The 23,071-nt window shown below is 37.0% G+C and overlaps 2 pseudogenes; both read right to left on the minus strand.

Annotated features, from left to right (window-relative positions):
- Positions 1-5,714: 5,714 nt before the first annotated feature.
- LOC149201605 (arogenate dehydratase 1-like) lies at positions 5,715-19,586 on the minus strand (annotated as a pseudogene).
- A 1,966-nt stretch (positions 19,587-21,552) lies between these two features.
- Positions 21,553-22,059, minus strand: LOC149201606 (secreted RxLR effector protein 161 pseudogene; annotated as a pseudogene).
- Between the last annotated feature and the right edge of the window lie 1,012 nt (positions 22,060-23,071).

A 23,071-nucleotide genomic window follows, 5' to 3' on the forward strand; every position in this document is an offset into this window, starting at 1 on the left:
CTAGCCTTACCATTTCTGGATAGCCATGGTGTTATGGGGTTCTCATGTTTTGGTTGAGCTAGATTTTCGGATGGATTCAACTGAGTGGGGTGGATCTATGAATGATAGAGAACATGGCCTCATGGTCCCTGAACTGGACTATGGATCATGGTAAATCCATTGGCTCAGTGACCTCTTAGCCAAATTGTGGGTTGCGGTAAACCCAAGACTGTGTTGCCTTGGTGGGCCTAGGAATCCTTGTCGGTGAATGGCAGGATATACAGTAAATCCAAGATGTGGTTTTCTCTCCTTTGGGCCTAGTAATCTCGGGTCTGGGATATGCGGTAACACCTAGAGATTGGGTCTCGGTTTAGGGCCTAATGATCCAGGTTTAGTATCGGCATTGGGAGAAACCATGTGGATCCTTTATGAGGAGCTTGTCATCGTGCATAAAGCAGTTGTCCACTTTCACGACATGCAACAAAAGTGTAAGGATAATGCTAAAGAGTTCAAGGTTGTCCACACAACCATCATAGTCGTTCATGAGTGGTCAATGCAATACAAAGGGGCATCATCTGAATTGGCAAAGAATACATGGAAACAGGTAGAGATGGAGAAAGCACAAGTGAAAATAATCATTCAGAGTAACAAAAAAGCTCTCTCATTTATTTCCAATATTCAAGCCTCATATACATGATTGTAAAAAAATGTGGAATTCATGGTGAAATCACACAAGAGCCCATTAATTGGCTCACTTATTGAAGCCAAATGAAGGAATCATGTAAGGCAAGAGGTTAAAGAATACTTGGATCGGTTCAGACAGATCAGTACCAAGGAAGACCCTGAAGTGAACAAGAAAAATATGCAGAAGTACATTGGTGGCCCTGTCCATATCAATTCCATGTTGCTCATGCTAAAGAAGGAAACTTGGATCCATTCAAAATTAGTGTACCTGGATGCCATGGAGGCTAGAGTCTACTTCCAGCCTAATCCCATCACACAGTTTGGGGAAGTCATCACGTAGTACAAAGCTTGGCACCACCATGTGACTTGAGAACCTACAAGTCGAAGTTGTTGAGTTGTAGTTTCCCTAAATTCAATCTTGATTTATTTGTCTTATTTGGTTGTCTAGTTGGCTCTACCCAATTTTGTCCTATATGGGTACGAGTATATTGTAATATTCTTTTGAAGTAATTTGTATGTGGAATTCCAAGTGTCAATTATGGAATGTGAAGAGTCATTTTGTAAATAAGTCGAAGAGTCCTGAGAGAAGTCCAAAAGGGAGATGAACAATCACACTTTTTTCTATAAATATGTCCTCATAACTCATGTAAAGGGATTTTGGGAGCCAAGCTTCTAGCTAGGCTTTTAGCTTAGGATCGGGAGCTTGGGAGTTTTATTGAGAACCTTGGCTTCTCTGTAGCATAGAGGGAGTATCTTTCTTTAGAGGAGCATGTGTAGACTTCATGTTCCACTATTGGTAATCAATGGTTTGTCATTGGTATATGTATGCTTAGAACTTTCACTTTAACAATTACTTAGGGCCGACATGCTTTCATGTATATGTTGTGAATATAGTAGGACTATTATTACTATGTTTGCAATATATGTTGTTTTACTTACACTGACATTTATGAACTATTTCGTTTGCATTAGTATGAATCTTGTTGAATGTGTGTTGTTGTATATTTTTGTCATGGTAAACTTGTGAACTATTTTGCAGGCTAACTTTTGATGTTTTTATGCTTATGTGTTCCTTTCAAGTTGCGTACTATTACAAGCTTCTAGGGGGCTCACTCATTTTTCCCTCCTTGTGTTATAACCTTTCATACATCGCACTTGACCCTCCGTGGAGTTGCACACTTGTTCACCAAAGTCACGGATACACCACTCTATGCATTATTGCAACCAAGGCACATCATTAAAACGCATTGCTTCGGAAACTATGTCATATTACAGATGGGGCTCCTACTCCAAATAGTGTGAGTTCTAATTGGGGCTACATATCAGGGAGACCCCTTGAATGTTGGTGGGTTCAGCATTGTCAATAGGACCATAATCGCTCCCAACTCAGTAGTTTCTCGCTCCCATTCATTGAATCTTGATAGCTATGTTAGTTCTTGGGAAGGCTAGAAAGGGCTAGGCTTACCAAGTCCTCTTCAAGGACATTAACATCGACCCCACCAAGTTCATCATGACATTGTGTAAACTTTCTCAAATACTACGAAATTGTGTCATTCTTCTACATCTTGAAACTTCAAAGTTTATCCTTGAGCATCAACTTCCTATGGTCGCTACTATTATCAAATAATTATGTCATTGCTTTCCATACTGCGAATGAAGTTTCTTTTTCATGGAGATTCAAGACAATATGATCTTGTACTCCCTCCAAGATTATTCTCCTCGCCTTGGCTACATATTTCTTCCATTGAGCAAGGTTCTGGGCATCAGATGCTTGAGGTTTCACAACGTCTATTGTGATGTATTCTAGCAACCCATTGTCATCCAATACTGTCTCCATGTGGTCCTTCCATGCAGAAAAATTAGAGGTGCCTTCCAAGGAATACTCTAGCCTTATTCCATTGAAGGCCATCTTCTCATATTTGAAGAAATGCTACTACATCGATCTTCAAATTCGAAGCTCTGAAAAACAACTTCAAATTTCCTGCTCTAACGTGAATACAACTTTGATACCATGTAGAAATTAGGTTATAGATTTGCAAATTCTCATGAATTTTTAATCAAAATCACAAGACACAAACCTACATTATTGCTCTATAGACATTAATTCACAATTTAGAACAAAAATCTCAAACATGCAAGAAGAAATAACACATATGCAACAAGTATTTTTATCTAGGGAGAGAAATCTTATAAAATCCCTAATGCATGTTTGCATTAATCAAATGAATAGAAATGTATTACAATTTATTTGCTCAATTGAGCTTACCTTGCAAGTGCACAACTTATCTCTCTGCTCACTAAAGACCTCTGACCCAGAGTTAATCAATTTGATTCCTTTGCTTGATCTCCTATCTCCTTGTGTTGTTCCTTGAGGAATTAAACCCTATTATTTAGGAAATTCCTCTAATTTAGTTGTGCAATTCCTTAGGTTGATCATATGACTACATGCAATACATATACACTCAAGACTAGTCTACAACTAATGTTACACTGCCTTGGAATCTCCACCTCAAATGGATAACTCAAATTCTCTGCATGCACTAGATATTTTGGGTTGATTGATCAGTTAACTGGATGATCATTAAATTTGACTAAAGTCCCACTGCTTAACTGACCACCCACTAGTTCCTCCAAAAGTTGGAACTATTTTAATTGAAAACAACCTGAGTTAACTGACCTTGATTGCTACAAATTAGAAATCACACATGCAAAACTAAAATCTAACTCCTCCAACTCAAATTTATTAAGTAAACTGGGGACACAATACATGTCACACAAGTTAACATCATCTGAGTTGTCTATTGATGTGGAAATTCATTTTTTTTCAATTTAATCAAGGTAAAAATCAAATTGAGAATTTCTTGCTGCATTTTTCAACATAGCAAGCTAGGTCTCACAGAGGATCAACCTATTATTGCAAGATGGGATCCTAAGCTTAGATACATGTAGAGGCATGAACAAGGCATTGTAGAGATCATACTCCACCTCAAATTTTGGGAGAAATTGTTGAGGTAGAAGTAGAAATAACAATGGAACATGAATGTTTATCATATGTGGAAATTGCAGGTGACTTTTCCAACTATATTCTGGATGTTGGGCACAAAAGGAGAAGATTTAATCAATATTGTACACCATTGTTATCTATTGGCACCTAAAAATATTATTTGGGAGAGTCCTCCTGGATAGAAATGAAGCTCGAGAGGAAGTATTCTTAATGTTATACAAGTTGCAACTCATAGCTAAAGGACTAGATCGACGTCTACAAATAATTGAAGGCCACTTGGGGCTCCCTCTAGATTCAAGTTTCTCATCAAGAAGTAGAAAATAGCCCATTGTTGTCGAAGAATCAGACTTTCCTAATGCGGGTTAATGAACTCTTCTCACTCTACTATTGTTTACTTTTATCTTTGGTAAACTAGTATTTCAGGTATGTTATTTCAAGCAAGCCATGGGCCTTATAGTTCTATGTTGTAATTTTGAATTCAAAAAACATAGTTAATTTTTGGATGCTAAAAAATATTTGGTTCTACCATTGGTCTAGTTTCCCTAGTGGCCGACCAGGGAAAACCAATTTGTATTTCTCATTCTATTTGTAATGAAATGAACCTCTTTTACTTAAAGAAAAACAAAGATAAAATAAATTGAATTATACTTACATATTCACATTGAAATTGAACTCATACATAGACAAATCACAAAAGCACAATGGCACAATGCTTCGATATTAATAAAACATAGATTCCACTAAAAAATAATTGTAAAACATACATAGATTTTAGAAATCAAAGAAGTAAACCATTATACAAAGACATGGATATGATTAGTATTAAGGAAAATAAAGCAATCTACATTCCCATGTCTCAACTTTTGTCTACTATTGTAATTTTGCAAGAGGAGGTGGAGGAAGAGATAAAGAATATGAAGACAAATTGTTAATTGAACTACACCAACTTTCTCTATGGTCTCATCTTATCTTATGTGGTTATTGTAATGTCCAACTATAACTCAGTATTAAAATTGTGTGTCATGATCTACAACATTATGTGATTGAATGTTGGTGTCGCTAGGTCATAGTGCAATGATTGTGTGATCGAGTTGCTAGTGCAATTATATCACAATGTTTCTACCCACAATTTATGGATGTTAGTGTGAATAGATTGTAGTGTATCAATTAGGTGACTAAAGTATTGGTGTGACTATGTCATGATGTTTTTACCCACATGTCTATGACATTATGTAGAAGATTTTTGTTGTGGACCCTTGCTATGAAATTTACACAACATGTTATTGTAGTTCTATTCTTTAGCTTTGTAAAAAATGCCATAGTTCTTTGTTATATGACCATTCTACAACCCTAGTGTCCTAAATCATTGGGTCCTTCTCAACAATTAAATATTAATAGTGAATCTTCAACCAATTTAACCATTTCATGAAAATTAGAACCAAAATTAGTAGCTTGTAAGTTTCAAGAATGAGATAATTGAATGAGGGTATTATTATCCCTGTCACAGGTAATAGGATATTGCATTGAGTTTTTGGTCAAACCCATATTAGTTTGGGGTTGACCTAACAAATTTGTAAAGTTTCCATAGTTTAACTTTACACATTGAAATTTAGTATTTTTGGATAATATTTTTATTTTTTTTAGTAATATGATTGGCTATCAGATTGAACATGTTATTGCTCATTGTATAGATGAACGAGCCAAGATTACATGGGTCACATCAGGTTGATGATTTAATTTTCATATTAAGTTACTTTTGAATAAGCTCTGCGAATAGGATTTGCAGGGAAAAAATCTTACGACACTTAGACGTTCATCGACTACATCTCATTAAATAGGCGGAAACCCTATTTCATACCTCACATTCGCATTGTGACTCAGGAGAAACAAGGGTTAGGTCAAATAGTGTGACAGACTATCACACTATCAAAATTAATTGATGCAAATTAAGGCGATGGAGTCGCCTCCTGCTAGGGTTGTAAGCTTGTTTTCTTTGCAACCTATCACACAATAACAACAAAGATATAGAGAACATGTTTGTTGAGAGCTACAAAACGATGGACATCGCAGAATAACTTCCTATCACCCTTACAAAACTAGCAATCCTTTGTAGACAATCTAGAGTTGTCAAAATGCTACCTAGATTCTCGTCTGCTTCAGGCACCTCCAAATCTATGAAGAAAACGTACTCAAAGTAACACTTGGAATCGTCACTCTCTTCATTCATGACCACATGCAATGGGTTCTCACGGTGAGGTTGGGACTTGATCTTTGTCACTTTTATATAGCGAATATCGATAGTGTCTTGAACAAACCCAATGTTCCTTCTTTTAGAGAGAAGGCCACCATGGTCTTTGACCCGACGAGTGCAAGGGAGCTATTTTTCTTTTTGCTGAGAATGAAAATTCTAGTGATATTTGACGAATCATCTTGTATATCTTCGCCTTTCACTTGAAGACTATATTCCTTCCCTACAATCTCATTTTTGATAATGGATGTGTCATGTATGCGGTTTTTGGCTAGGAAATGAGCTACACTGGCAGTGTTGTCCACAACCTCCACTTGCAAACCAAGTGTTTAAAATAGCAACAAGAAATCCTAAAAATAGAAATGCTATAAATAGCATTGCTATAGATAGCATTTCAGGATATATTCCAATTTTAATTTGTCCTTGAATTAAAATTGAGAATTAAAATTCGAATTTAGTCTCACCAGCTATTTAAAAAATAATTAATTAATTCATCTTGAGTGAATTAGTTGGTGAAAATCAAACATGAAGTCTTTGTGAAGACATGCAATAGTTATCCCTTTGATTGAGGAAGTTATCCCTTAATTAAGGAGATAAGGATGAGTTGTATTTGAGTTGTAATTAGTTAGCTTAGTTAACTGAGTTAAGTCCAGTTAAATTAGTTCTAAACAGTTGGAGGAACTAATTGTGAGTTCAGTCAGTTAATGCATGCATGCATGCAACTAGTGTTCTCCAGATAACTGAATATTCTCTCATAAATAACTCATGCATGTCAGTTCAAACAAAGACCCAGTTTACTATCAGTTTCTAGAATATTCCCATGTGAATATCTCTTGCATGCAGAAGGAATTCATTCCTTGAGGATTGTGCAGTTATTACAGAGGTCAGAGCAGTGTGTGAAGTGAGAATCACACAGCTGGTAGCTGGAGGACCCATGAGAAACTGCACAAGAAAATAGGAGGCTTGGAGGACTGAAGGAAGGCATATGTGTTGTCTATTTTGTCTATGAGCAGCATTGAGGGATTGTACTGAGAGCTGGATAGCTTGAGAGCTAAAGCTTTGTGTAATCCTGAGATATTTCCACTTGTATGATAATACAGATAGCAGGGTTCTTAGCTGAGGCTTTCCCCAAATTATTCTTATGTGTTTCATGTGTGATTGAATCTTCTTCTCTGTTATATGTGCTTTGTTTTATCTTTCTCAAAATCGATTAAGCTTCCACAAATTTGATTGTAGAAGTAGATTAAGTATTTTTCTTTAGTACATTGCATAATCAATTTCATCTACAGTGAGAATTTCTACACCAAGAGCCACAGGGCATTGCGGGCAATTATTGAGCGCCTGCGGATGGTTGACCACAATCTTCAAAGCATGCCTCTTGGCCACCCCTCTCACCCCCAACAAGAAATGATTTATGGGCAACAATATTTTGCCAATGACATGGGACCACTTACATTTGAAAATGAAATTCTTAGAAGAAATTTTTTTTTTTTAATAAAATAAATAAATAAGTAAATACATTTATTGATCACTTATCACAACATATAAGATAATAATAGATTTAAGTTGGACAACTCTTAATAAGAACATTGAGTTGCTTTATTTTCTAATGAATGACAACAACTTCCAGAAATTCTACCACCACAACAGTGGTATCGATTTTCTTTTATAAATTTTAACCTTGATTTTGTCACTATGGATGGAACGATGTTAGTGTTGGCATTATGACACAGATTTGGCACTATGACACAGGTGTTGTCCTTGATGGAAACTCACTCAGATGACAGATCACAGTTCAAACTCACAAATTGAAGAAAGAGAGGTATACGCAGGTTCACCATTAACCAAGCCGCGTGTACACGTGGGTTAGTAGACCAAAAGGAGCATATAGCGTACACACGCACTTTCACAGAAGGAAAGGCACATACATGTTGGAAAACTAAGTTTTGGTCCATGGTATTTTGATCCATGGTATTGGTCCAAGGTATCTGATCCAAAGTGTTGACTCCAGGTATTTGGTTCTAAGTGGTTTTGGTCCATGGTATTGAGTAAGGCCTAAGATTATAAAAGGAGGAGAAGATCATTAGGCAAAGGCACTCAAGTATTGAATATCTAATGAAGAGCAAGATATAGAATATAGGTTATTGGGTTATGGTGCATAGCTGGATTTGAATCAAGGATGAGCCTTAGCGCTTGATGAAGGATAAGATCTAATGATGGGTCAAGATCTTAAGGCTTGAAGTGAAGTATCTTTGTGTGGTTTTGATCTTTTATCTGAATAACAAGCGCATGTTATAGTCTGCAAATATTATGATCTGGGTATAATTGAAGTCTGGAATTGTTGTAAAGATTAAATGATCATTTATAGATCTGTATGCAAGTTCACTTTAGAAAAGGCGCGTATACACACTGGTTTTGCATATCAAAACAGAGTATACATCTTAAATTTGATTTGTAGATCTGTACGCAGGTTCGCCTTGAGAAAAGTGTGTATGCGTGCAGGCTCGACACATTGACGTAGTGTATACCTCATAAAATATGCTTTAGCTACTTCTGTTTTCTGTAGTAGTGTTCTAGGTTCTGGTTACTGTATTCTGGTTACAGCATTCTGAAAATTGATTGATTGATTCAGTTGTGGTTGGTGCAAAGGAGATTAGTTGATGCAAATATATTTGATGTTTGAATGATGTTATTGATGGATCCAGTCTGAAAATTTATGAAACATGGTCCTTGGAAGAAAAGAGAAGGTTGTAGCCTTCTGTAGGCTGGCACCTACATACTAGTAAACATATCAGCTAGTACAAGAGCTAGGGGGTTGTAGCTCCCTTCCAGGAGAAGCTGGAGAACGAGAGAAGGTTGTAGCCTTCTGTAGGTAGAAGCCTGCATACTGGTATAAGACTGCACTAGTACAAAAATTGTAAAAAGAAGTTTCTTATTAAAAAGAAGATAGAGACGATTGCAGCAAGTGGTTTTCACCCACATTGGGTTTCCACCTTATATCTTATGTTCATGTGTGTGATTGTCTGTTCTGTTTTTACTGCACCTGGTTACTGTTTATATGGTTCTGATGCACTGATTAAAGATCAACATATGATGAATTAACTGAATCATAAGTTTGCAGGATATACGCTAGTTTCCTTAAATACAGTTGCGTGTACACACAATTTCCATTAACTGAAGTAGCATAGATGAATCTGATTATGGAAATGAAATATTCTTTACTTGCTAATACTGATTCACCCCCCCTCTCAGTATTATTTCCAATAATTGGTATCAGAGCAGGTCCTTCAGAAGAAGCTTGATCGCTTGAAGGAAGATCTATCGTCATGAGTAACTACGAAAGAGAGGTATCCATTAGACCACCAATATTTGATGGGAGCAACTTTGTTTATTAGAAGGTAAGAACCACAACCTATCTTCAATCTCTTGGAACATATGTCTGGGAAATCGTGGAAGGAGGATATACATTTCCATCATTGATTCCTACAGATACAGCAGGTAACAAGCAATATGAAACCAATGCCAAGGCTATCAATACATTATTGGGGAGTCTGTCACAATCAAAATTTGTCAAAGTTATGCAACTCAAAACCACCAAAGAAATATGGGACAAGATCATTCTAAGCTATGAAGGAGACAATCAGGTAAAACGTGCAAAACTGCAAACTCTCAGAATTCAATATGAAACTCTCAAAATGCACAATGATGAAAGTATAGCTAGTTACTTCTTATGTATAGATGAGATTGTTAATTGCATGAAGAACTTGGGTGAAGAGATAAAAGAATTTACTTTAGTTGAAAAGGTTTTAAGATCCTTGTCTACTAAGTTTGAATCAAAAGTATTTGCCATAGAAGAAAAGCAGGATCTTCAAACTATTACTATGACACAACTGCATGGAATCTTAACTGATTTTGAAATGAGAAAAGGAGGTCCATCAGATATGAGAGAAGCCACATTCAAAACTTCAGGAAGAGAAGAACTCAATGAATTAGGACATATTTCAGAAGGAGAGGAAGAAGCAAACTTTGTCAAGAACCTTCAACAGGGTTCCGGAAAATTCAGAGGTAAAATACCTTTCAAATGTTTTGCTTGTGGAAGAGTCAGTCATTATGCTGCCAAATGTCCTCATAAAGATAAGCTTGATAAAGGTAAGGAATCAGCAAAATGGAATAGAAAACAAAGTGTAAGTAAGAAGAGCTACTATACACATGAAGATAGCGATGGTTTATCAAATATTGATGAAGATGAAAATAGTATTGACTATAGACTTCTGATGGCTTTTGAAGATGATGATTTCTTGGATGCTTTAGATGAATATGACCTTTATGAAGAAATCTCTAAACTTAGAATCTGTTTAGAAGAAAAGAATATGATTATAGATACTCTGACATTCCAACTTGTTGAAAGAGAAAAACACAATGAAAAACTAGAATGTGAAATTGTGGGTCTAAGAAAGGATATTGAGAAAACAAAAGCTCTCAATCTTAGATTTGCTAAAGGATAAGAAACTTTAAATGAAATTATCAAAGTGCAGCGTTCTCCTATGATAAAGACAGGCTTTGGATATACTCAAGAAGCATCCCAAGCACAAAAGCCTTCAACCTCCACTAAAAGTTATCTTGATGCAGCAAAGAGTAGTGAATAGTTTGACAATCGACAACAAAGGCATAAAGCAGATCACCAGAATCAATTTAATTTAAGGATGAACAAAAGCTACAACCAAACTCAGGTAAATCATATTCAATATGTTTCAAGAATGAATATCAATAGCAACTACAATCACCAGGTTAGTAGATTCAATAATCACAGGAACTTCTTTAATGGCCAATGTTTTCCATGTCATAACTTTGGACACAAAGTTGCTCAATGTGTTGCTTACAAGAACATCATGACTAGAGAAGCACAAAATCAAAGGAATGTGACGGGGATCATGAAACGAACCTACAATAACTTTTCTCTTCTTGAAAATGAAATAGAATGCTCTATCTGCAACAACTTCGGTCATGAAGAATCTGAATGCAGGAGTAAATTTCAGCAAACATCTCAAAAGGAGAAAACTTCATTAAATCCCAAAATATGGAGAAAGAAAGAACCGCAAACATAAAGATGTGGTATAGCCTTGTATGCAAAAGGACAAAAAAATCAGTGGTACCTCGACAGTGGATGCTCGAAACACATGACAGGTGATAAAGAAAAACTTCAGTCATATAATGCCTTAGAAAATGAAAAGAGGGTCTCATTTGGAAATAACACTCCTGCTGTCATAAAAGGTAAAGGTTTTGTTCTCTTAAAAGAAAAAGTTAAAGCCGGGAATGTTATGTATGTTGATAGTCTAAAGCATAACCTGTTGAGTGTCAGTCAAATGTGTGATCAAGGAAATGAAGTAGTATTTCGATCAAATGGATGTGTTTTTCATGAGCTTGATACAGGAGAAACCGTGATCAAAGGTATAAGAACTCCAAACAACTTATACATACTCAAGGGAGGACAACAATAGTGTTATCTAAGAAAAATTGATGAACACTGGCTATGGCACAGAAGGTTGGGGCATCTAAGCTTCTCCCAAATAAGAAAAGCATGCAGATTCCAGGCTGTTCGTGATCTTCCTGATATCAGCATCCCAGAAAATACAATATGAAAATCATGTCAATTTGGTAAGCAAACCAAAGCGCACTTCCATGAAAAGGAAGGATCAATAAGCCTCTTGAACTTGTTCATACTGATTTATGTGGACCATCAAGGAAAAAGTCACCTCGTGGAGAGGAATACTTTATATTGTTCATTGATGATTTTTCCAGAATGTGTTGGATAGGGCTTCTAAAGCATAAAGATGAAGAAATTGAAAAATTCAAAGCTTTCAAAGCCTTAGTTGAAAATGAATCAGATCGCAAAATCAAATGCCTCGGATCCGATAGAGGAGGGGAATTTACCTCGGATGAATTCTTTGACTTTTGTGAAGAACATGGAATAAAAAGGCAATTCTCCACTACAAGGATTCCTCAACAAAATGGAGTGGTAGAAAGGATCAATAGAACTATTCAACAAATGGCTCGTGCTATGCTAGATGAGTCTGGAACTCCTACAACCTTCTTAGTTGAAGCTGCATTCGCTGCCATCACTATTCTCAACCAAGCAAATGTTCGGGTAAATAGCACTCAAACTCCACATGAACTTTGGTATGGTAAGACTCCTACTGTAAAATACTTCAAAGTTTTTGGAAGAAAATGTTACATCAAAAGGACTGATGAAAAACTTGGCAAGTTTGAACCCAGAGCAGATGAAGGCATTCTCCTTGGTTACTCTTCCCGAAGTAAAGGATATAAGTGTTATAATAAAAGTCTTGGGAAAATTATTGAAAGTATTGATGTTGTGGTTGATGAAGCATGCAAAAAGCCAAAGCAGGTAAAAATCAAATATTGTGGAGAAGATGAGGATTATCCTCCCACATCAAATCAAACTAATTCTAAAGAAGAAACCAATGAGGCACCAGAAGAACAGATAAAGGGAGAAGAAAAGACTCCATCCAGGTATGTTCAGAAAAATCATCCAGAGACTCAAATTTTGCTATAGAAAGAGGTAGGTGTGCAGACAAGAAGAACTATTATAGAAGCTTCAAGCTATCTAGCATTGCTTTCCTCCATCGAACCTCAAAATTTAAATGAAGCATGCAAAGATGAATGTTGGGTCAAGGCCATGAATGAAGAGCTTGAGAAAATTGAAAAGAATAATACTTGGGAATTAGTTCCTAGACCCCATGATAAGAATATCATAGGAACCAAATGGATATTCAAAAACAAGCTGAATGAAAATGGAGAAGTTATTAGAAACAATGCCAGACTTGTTTGTAAAGGATATGTTCAACAAGAAGTTATAGATTTTGAAGAAACTTTTGCACCTGTTGTTAGACTTGAAGCCATAATAATGTTCCTTGCTCTTTCTAGTTTTCAGAAATTCAAAGTATACCAAATGGATGTAAAATCTGCTTTCTTAATGGAGACTTAAAAGAAGAAGTATATATTGAGCAACCAGATGGATTCATCATTGGAAATGATACAAAAATTGTATGCGGACTCAGAAAGGCTCTCTACGGTCTAAAACAAGCTCCAAGGGCCTGGTATTACCGTCTTGACAAATACCTCCATCAACAAGGTTTTTCAAAAGGATCAGCTGATAGCAATCTATATACAAATATTGACAATAATAAATTGCTAATACTTGTTGTGTATGTTGATGATATCATTTTTGGTAGTAATGAAGAAGCCATGAGTTGGAATTTTGCTTCCGTAATGCAACAATAATTTGAAATGTCCTTACTTTGTGAGCTTACATATTTTCTTGGTCTACAAGTTTAACAAAATAAAGATGGTATTTTTCTGTCACAAACCAAATATCTCAAGCAAATCTTGAAAAATTACGGCATGGAAGATTCTAAACCAGTATGTACCCCAATGGTAACAGGATGCAGTCTCAGCTCAAATGATGAATCAGTAGCAGTACATCAACCAACCTACAGATCCATGATTGGCAGTCTGCTTTATCTAACAGGTACCCGACTAGACATCATGCATGCAGTGGGAATAATTGGAAGATTCCAAGAAAATCCAAAGGAATCACACCTCTAGGCAGTCAAAAGGATTTTCAAATATCTTCAAGGAACACAGAATTTTGGTTTATGGTATCCTAGAGATACAGATCTTACACTTCATGCATATACAGATGCAGATTGGGCAGGAAGCGTTGATGACAGAAAAAGCACTAGTGGTGGTGCATTCTATATGGGTTCCAGATTAGTGTCTTGGTTCAGCAAGAAAAAAAGTTCAATTTCATTATCTACAGCTGAAGCAGAATATGTGGCTACTGCATCTTGTTGCACACAACTCCTTTGGATGATGCAAACATTGCAAGACATTCATATCACATGTACTCCACCCATCTCCATTCTATGTGATAATACAAGTGCCATCAGTATTTCAAAGAATCTAGTCATGCATTCCAAGACTAAGCACATACCCATCAAATATCATTTTCTACGTGAACAAGTGCTTGAACAAAAGGTCAAATTGGAGTATGTTCCCTCCAAAGAACAGGTTGCTGATATATTCACCAAACCACTACCTAGAGAGACATTTGAATATCTCAGGCAGAAGCTGGGAGTAGTTGATGCATCATCCTGCTGTTAAAACTTATCTATTTCAAAGAAAAGTGGTTATACATTATTTTCATAAAGCGTAGTCGCGTACATACACTAGTTTCTATGGATACAGTCACGTATATGTTGGTTTGAAGAAAAGCAGTGGACCAGACTCAAGATGAAAGGAGTTTGATATGGGTCTGACAGTGATCATCTGGCACAGATTCAGGGGGAGCATATACTTCTCATAATGCATTGTCGGTACAAATTCACAGTTGTTTTTTATTCAGGTGGAACAGGTTCAAGGGGAGATCATGGTTGCTGGTCTGGATGCTGATTGATAGATGTTGCTGATGATAGTTGCTGATGACTATCATGGTCTTGTTTCAGATATTTGGTCTCTATGTCATGTATATCTTTTAATGTCAAGGTCATGAAACGACCTATTTTGTTACCCCACTATGCATGGGATGGATGATGTAATGTTCTTGTTTTAACATGTATAAACAATTGATATATCCCCACTTGGTTGGGTGGATGAGTCAAACTTGGTATATCCCCACTTGGTTGGGAGATGGATGTATGTATGAGTCATTGGTGATAGGAAGGTCATTTATGATGTATGTATAGAGTCATGTTCTTCTTTTAGAACATCTTTTTGCAGACCTTGCTTATATTCAGGAGGAGCATGGAGCTCAATCAACACACTTCAGCATATCAGAGAAATCTGCATGAACTCAGGGGGAGCATAACCCTTTGCCCTTGATGACAAAGGGGGAGAGTGACTTGGGGTTTCCATCAAGTCCAAAGGGGGAGATTGTTGGCATTATGACACAGATTTGGCACTATGACACAGGTGTTGTCCTTGATGGCAACTCACTTAGATGACAGATCACAATTCAGACTCACAGATTGAAGAAAGAGAGGTATACGCAGGTTCCCCATTGACCAAGCCGTGTGTACACGCAGGTTAGCAGACCAAAAGGAATGTATAACGTACACATGCACTTTCATAGAAGGAAAGGCGTGTACATGTTGGAAACCTAAGTTTTGGTCCATGGTATTTTGATCCATGGTATTGGTCTAAGGTATGTGATCCGAAGTGTTGACCCTAGGTATTTGGTCCAAGGTATTGGTCCTAAGTGGTTTTGGTCCATGGTATTGAGTAAGGCCTAAGATTATAAAAGGAGGAGAAGATCATTAGGCAAAGGCACTCAAGTATTGAATATCTAATGAAGAGCAAGATCTAGAATACATGTTATTGGCTATGGTGCATAGTTGAATCTGAATCAAGGATGAACCCTAGCACTTGATGAAGAATAAGATCTAATGATGGGTCAAGATCTTAAGGCTTGAAGTGAAGTATCTTTGTGTGGTTTTGATCTTTTATCTGAATAACTGGCGCATGTTGTAGTCTATAAATATGATGATCTGGGTATAACTGAAGTCTGGAATTGTTGTAAAGATTAAATCATCATTTACAGATCTGTACGCAGGTTCACTTTAGAAAAGGCACGTATACACGCTGGTTCTGCATATCAAAACAACGTATACATCTTAAATTTGATTTGCAGATCTGTACGCAGGTTCGCCTTGAGAAAAGTGTGTATGCACGTAGGTTCGACACATTGAAGTAGTGTATACCTCATAAAATATGCTTTAGCTACTTCTGTTTGTTGTTGCAGTGTTTTGGGTTTTGGTTACTATATTCTGGTTACAACATTCTGAAAAGTGATTTATTGATTCAGTTGTGGTTGGTGCAAAGGAGATTGGTTGATGCAGATATATTTGATGTTTGAATGATGTTATTGATGGATCTAGTCTGAAAATTTATGAAACGTGGTCCCTGGAAGAAAAGAGAAGGTTGTAGCCTTTTGTAGGTCGACACCTACGTACTAGTAAACATATCAGCTAGTACAAGAGCTAGGGGGTTGTAGCTCCCTTCTAGGAGAAGCTAGAGAACGAGAGAAGGTTGTAGCCTTGTGTAGATAGAAGCCTGTGTATTGGTATAAGACTGCACCAGTGCAAAAATTGTAAAAAGAAGTTTCTTATTAAAAAGAAGATAGAGACGATTGCAGCAAGTGGTTTTCACCCACATTGGGTTTCCACCTTATATCTTGTGTTCATGCGTGTGATTGTCTGTTCTGCTTTTACTGCACCTGGTTATTGTTTATATGGTTCTAATGCATTGATTAAAGATCAACATATGATGAATTAACTAAATCATAAGTTTGCAGGATATATGCTAGTTGCCTTAAATACAGTTGCGTATACACGCAAGTTCCATTAACTGAAGTAGCGTATATGAATCTGATTATGGAAATGAAATATTATTGACTTGCTAATACTGATTCACCCCCCTCTCAGTATTATTTCCAACAGTTAGTTGCAGAGCATACACAAATTTCCCATCTTTTGCTAGAAAATTACATAAAGTTTGGAACACTACATCAGACAGTGCGTCCTTTCCAATGCAGTATTGTTGTTGAAATGTAATATTCAATACAGCTTGGTGTTTGAATTTTGTTCCTCAACTTTACCAAATTAATATATTTGCATCTATTGGAGTCTTATTAGAATAAGGTTAATAAAATTGTACTTGTAAAACATGCTGGTAGGAGAACAATGTTAGCTAGGTATTTAAGACAAATGCAAAAACATAATCTAAAATAAGCAAACTTTCGCTTAAAAATAGTTCTTATTTCTTATATATTTTGGAAGGACAACTTTACTTTTATGGTGCAAAATCTGGTTGTGATCTTGTCGAGCAATAAAATAAAAATAGAGCAACATAATTGACAACCCTTTTTGATGTATTGGGCAATGCTCGTAGCTTTTTATACATAAATGTTATTAAACAATTCAACAACAAAAGCAATCAACCAATAAAAGCATTTAATGCAAAAATCATCGAATAAGTTCAAGTGAGACTTAATGGTTGGGCCACACTAGGAATAATACTATATCTACATCTATGGTATAGTCCACTACATGACACATTCTTTGGCAAAATGGGCCAATTTCACACTACAATAATCAATCTACCCCATTCACTCATACTCAATCAATAAATTAAATGGTACAATGGACTACATGATAGATTTTCTGGGTAAAATGCTCCAATTTTGCACACAATAGTCAACTGCTTTGTCCCATTATGTCTATATTTTTTTTACTTTAATTTAGTTATATTTAAGCTAAGCGGTAGGGACTAGCTACTATGTAGCCCTTGTTATTATTATTATTATTATTGAGAGCCTAGTCTCCTAAATGTTGAAATCCCAATTCCATTGTCAAAATAGTTTTCCAATAACTAATGTTATAATATGGTTATTTTCAAACATTTAAGCATACAAATCCACATTTACCTCAAAGTTGCTAAATGAAAATGGCATTTTTTTTTTCTTAGTGGTGTATGGATTGATTATTGGCTTCATTTTTTGGGCCAAAAGAGGAAGTAGTTGAAACTATAGGAGATCAAAATATTTCATGAAATGCTGCAACACATACTACATTTAACTTCCCAGGGAAGTACAATAAAAACCTCATCATATCTATGGAAATAGGTAGAAGCTTTTTGTTGTGGACCATTGCTATGAAATTTACACTTGTTGTTGTAGTTATATTCTTCAACTTTGTAAAAGAGGCCATAGTTCTTTGTTAGTTTACCATTCTACAACTCCAACACCCTAAATCATTGGGTTCTTCTCAACAATTAAATAATAATAATGAAACTTCAAGGAATTTAACCATTTCATGAAAATTATACCCAAAATCAGTGGCTTGTAAGTTTCAAGAATGATATTCCCCGATGGGGGTGTTGAACCGAGTGAACACAATCTTGGCGCGTGGCTGCAAGTGTGAGGACCTGCCTCCCGGTCCTCTCCAAGCACCTTGAGTATGGGGGAGTTTAAAGAACCTTGTGTGAAACATCCGTTCGCATGGTATTCTGTAGGTGGTGGCATTAGTGGTGAGTTAATGGATGATGGTGCGGCCCGTTATCACCTGGGCGATGCCTGGCTATGGTGTGAAATTAGCATTAATATTTGTGGAGTCTAGTTATGCCAAGAAACTTGGTATGTGAGTTTAGAGCGTGTAAATGGTTGTTTCTGTGGACACCTGGTTTGGGAGAGTTGGTGTCTGAGCCGCCAAAGTTCATTCATGTGTTTGCAGGGGTCTACCTTTGACAATTGTTGGTTTGGTTTGTGAGTTAAATATGTGGAACGGAGGAGTCGACAAGGAAAATTGGTTTTAATGAAGCAGTGTTGGTTTAGTGGGGGTTTAGGGAATATCTTGTTGTGCAATTGGGGTCTAGTGGTTTTCTCATTGAATTGGAGGTGTTAGGGTCCTATAATTTATTGGATTTCAAGGTGATTGAGTATTTTAACTCAAAAATCTCATATTGTAAATAATTGTCAATCTGCAAATGATTTCCAAAAAGAAAAATAGAATAAAAACGAAAAGGGGGTACAAATAAAAAGATAAAATTAAAAAAAGGAAAACAAAAAACATTGAAAAAGAATAAAAGATAGAACCCCATCAAAGAAATAAAAACAAAAAGAAAATAATATTGAAACTGTTGCAAATTTAAATGCCACTACTGATAGATAGTTCTCTTCATGATTGATAAAGAAAAGTTGTGTGCAACTTGTTTAAAATGCCATAATGACTAGTTATTTGTTTAATCATACAATATAAGCATGGTTAAACATGTTTGAATTTCTATAAATTAGATTAGAGAATAAAGATTTGCCAAACAATTTAATCTTGGCAAATCAATAGTTAGGTTGAAAATGATATTGGTTCAATTGTTTAATCTGAATCAATAGGAGAAATAAGTGATAGGATTTAAGTAGTTTCTGATTTTCCATAAAAGAAAATAATTATGGGTTTGCTAGTATAAATGCACCCCTTTAGAAAAATAAAAATGCAACTTAGTTAATGGGTAGGCAGAAATAGTTTGGTCTTATAAAAGTATTTATTTTCCCTTTATCCTAAGTCTCAATGACATCGTAAAAGCAAAAAGGCACAAAGAGATAATGTCAATTCATGAAATTTTTCTATTCAAAGTATTATCCTAAGTTTCAAGTATTATCAAAGAGGTGCATGTCGACAAAAATAGGTTTTGTTGTTTATGGTTAAAAGGGCCGCAATCAAAAGCATCAGGATTCTCCGCTCTTTAGGGTCGACGACACCCATTTGTTTTCGACCCCTGTCTCCATCCTAGCTTTACCGAGGGGGTCCAAAAAGGTGGTATTCTCCGCCAAGCCTCATCACCACATGACCTCCTCTCTACGTTTCGCACCCCCCAGCTTATACCACATACTGCCTCCTACCCCCTTCAAAAACCACTTCCCCCTCATCCCTTTACCATTGTCCCTACCAGACACCTCCGCCACTCCTATCCTGCCACGTCTCCTAATCATTGCCAAATTAAATGTCTTCCCGACAAAATTACCGTTGAGTATTCAATGTTTTCCCTCCCGGGTAACTGTTTGATTTCAACAGTCCCACGCCAACCTCCAACGGAACTTGTCATTCTCTATTTTAAAAACAATGAACCGTCTTCATTGTCCCTTTCACTTGCTTATTCTCTATAATTCACAGGTTTTTCTACAAACAACCCTATTTCAAAAGATTTGCTGAGCTAGATCAACTGTCAGCATTCTTGTCCCCCTCCCCTGGTGACTCACAACCTGAAATTTGTTCCCGGTAAGCTCTTCCTTCCAGCACTATTAATCATTCACTAATATAATTATGCCTCCAAAGAAGAAGAACCAGGAGGACCCTGTGAATCCATTAATCCCTCCATCTATAGACTTAGATCATATTCCATTAGATAATAGGAATTACAATACCAGTGAGACACAGTGAGACTATGAATTTTTGGAACTTTATTGTTGGTTGGAGGATAAACATGTTGATAAAACAGATGAAATTGGACTCTAAGAGTCCAATCTTCCTCACTATATTTTCCCTATGACCTTCCATGCCCCTAAATTCACTAGGAAATGCCAAATTTTCTATGTTCCCAGTCAAAGAGTCATTATAACCCCATTTGGTGAAATCCTTTTTTAAATTACTACCCAATCTATAAACCATATGATGCTAGTTCCCCCTGTGGAAAACAATGCCCCATTTTCCTTAGAAGCCCTCACCGAACTCTATCAGAAGCTTGATTTTGCTAGAAGAGCCAAGATTTTTTATATCTTCTTACTAGAAAATGCCCAATTTCCAAAGAAGAATCCTCCATACCCTTCCTCAATATTCCATGATCAAGCTAAACAAATTATAACCATCATTTCATACATTCCGGGTTATTATTCTCATTAGTGGGTAGATGAACCCATTCTAGGTTTCCTTTCCATCTTTTCCACAGATAAAAAACTATATATTTTGTTTAATTTTAGTCAATTCCTGGCTAATAGCATACATGAGAAGTTTCTTAATTTTCCAATAGAACAAGTTTTTAAGTACACTTTCATTTTAGTTTATATGTTTTTGTATTATCAACTAGACAGGTTCAGCTTTTCCATGCAAAAACTAGATAAAGAAGGAAACCAATAGTCTATAATATTTTGGACATCTTTAGTGATGAAAGAACAACAAGAATTCTCCTATAAACAGATTGAAGAATTCGTCCACCCAGCTATGAGTATCCTAAACAGCTCAACAGAGCCCAGAATCAGTGAAGACATCGAGAGGATTCTACATTTGATAGATCAGGCCAAGACTGGAGACTGGTATTTATACTAGAATTACACAGAAATCAGAGTTTATGGTTGCGAGTTAGCACCATACAAGCTCCCAAAATACCTCCCTGTGAGGATTTTTTCCCTTGAATATATCAAATAAATGCTAAAATTTCTCCCAAATGACCCCTCGCATACATTGACCACATCACTTAAAAGTCTCCTAGTACCTTTTTAAGTTGTGTACCTTTATAATTTCTCTCATAAAGTGATTTTTCTCCTCACTTTAATATTAGAAAAGTACACTTAGTACTTCTAACATAAAGTCACTTTATAAACTACAAGTGACTTTAACGTTAGAAAAAGTACATGGTACAACACTTCTAAGTACTTTTTCCCACCATGACATTAATATAATTCATAAATGTCATCAAGACAAAAGCCATTAATGTGCTCACTAGGCGAAAAGGGATAAAATTCTAGTAACACCTCTCCTTGGTACTATTTTCAACACTCCCTCTTACTGAGGAAGGTGTTTCTCACCACCCCCATCTTATCTTTGAAAAATATATGCTTTCCCCTTGGCAATGATTTGGTGAGAATTCATGCTACCTGTTTATTAGTGGATATATACTCAAGCTTCACTGCCCCTCGCTGAACCTAGTCTCTGATGAAGTGATACTTGATCTCAATATGCTTTTACCGGTCATGAAATACTGGATTCTCAGGGAGTTTGATACAACTCTGATTATCACAGTATATCGTAGTTGGTCTCAACATCTGATCAAATAAACCAAAAAGCATCTTGCGAAGTCACAATGCCTTGCACCCTGCCTGACTAGTTGCCATATACTCTGCCTTTGCGCTACTCAATGCCACTGACTTCTCCCTGAACCATGATACAATTATTGAACCCAATGAGAAACAACACCCAGAAGTACTCTTCCGGTCACTAGCACTGCCAGGCCAATCTAAGCCTGTGCAACCAATCAATCTAACTCCATCAATCCTGACATAGGCCAAACCAAAATCCATTGTGCCCTGTAAGTACCTCAACACATGTTTTACAACCACCCAGTGTACTCTCCTGGGCTCCATCATAAACCGACTCAACGTGTTGACTGCAAAAGAAATATCCGGTCTGGTGTTGACCATATACATCAATGAACCGATCAGCTGTCGATACAAAGTGGGGTTCACCAACCTAGAATCTAAAGCATGCAACTTCTTCCAGTTGGTGATCATAGGAGTAGCCATAGGTCTGCAACCCTCCATACGGAATCTCCTCAAGATATCACCTGCATACTTTCCCTGGCCCATGAAGATATGCCCATCCTCCTGCTAAACCTTGAAACCCAGAAAGTAATGCATCAACCACATATCAGTCATATCAAACTTTGAAGCAAGATCTCTCTTCTAGTGTTGGATGAGTCTGTCCTCCCCTGTAATAAACAAGTCATCCACATAGAGAACCAGAATGAGGGGATTGTCACCTACCATGATAAAGTATAGGTTCAGATCTGCATCACTCTTCTGAAAACCCATTTGCTGCAAGTAGGCATCTATCCTCTCATACCATGCCCTCAGTGCCTGCTTCAGTCCATACAAGGGTTTATTAAGCCTACACACATGAGACTCCCTCCCATGCAACTCAAAGCCCTCAGGCTGCTCAATGTACACCTCCTCTTGTATAACACCATTGAGAAAGGCGGTCTTCACGTCCATTTGGTGAATCCTCCAGCCCATCTCAGTTGCTATAGATATCATTGCCCTAATGGAAGTATAATGAGCAACCGGTGCAAAGTTCTCCTCATAGTCAACTCCCTCTACCTGTGAGAATCCCTACACCACATATCGAGCTTTGAACTTCTCCACGTTGTCATCCACAACATGTTTGACCTTGTAGAGCCACCTGGAAGTCACCATTTACTTCCCCTCCGGACGTGGCACTACCTCCCAGACATCATTATTCATGATAGAGGCATACTCCTCCACCATGGCATCCCTCCAGATCTGCTGACTGGCGGCCTCCTCAAACTAGCTGGCTCTGTCTGCCACAAAGCCACCCAACCTCTCTGGTGGTTTGTTCTCCCTCACTGACCACTTGGGTCTCCCCACTGCCTCCTGAGCCTCCTTCAGGGTCTCTCGAAGCAATTTTAGCTTCCTCTTCCTTGTAGTAGTCTCCTGTGGTGGTATGGGAAAATCCTCAACTGGTGCCTCTCCTCTTGACGAGGAAGGCTCTTCTATAACCAATGGAGATACTGGACTCTGAGATCCTGTGCCTGATGAGACTACACCAGGTGATCCTGAACCAGGCGAAACTGTACTCTGT

This window comes from Pinus tabuliformis, chromosome 2_1 (assembly GCF_031772625.1).
Source record: "Pinus tabuliformis cultivar Carrire ecotype Pingquan chromosome 2_1, CPIR1, whole genome shotgun sequence".
NCBI classification, from domain to species: domain Eukaryota; kingdom Viridiplantae; phylum Streptophyta; class Pinopsida; order Pinales; family Pinaceae; genus Pinus; species Pinus tabuliformis.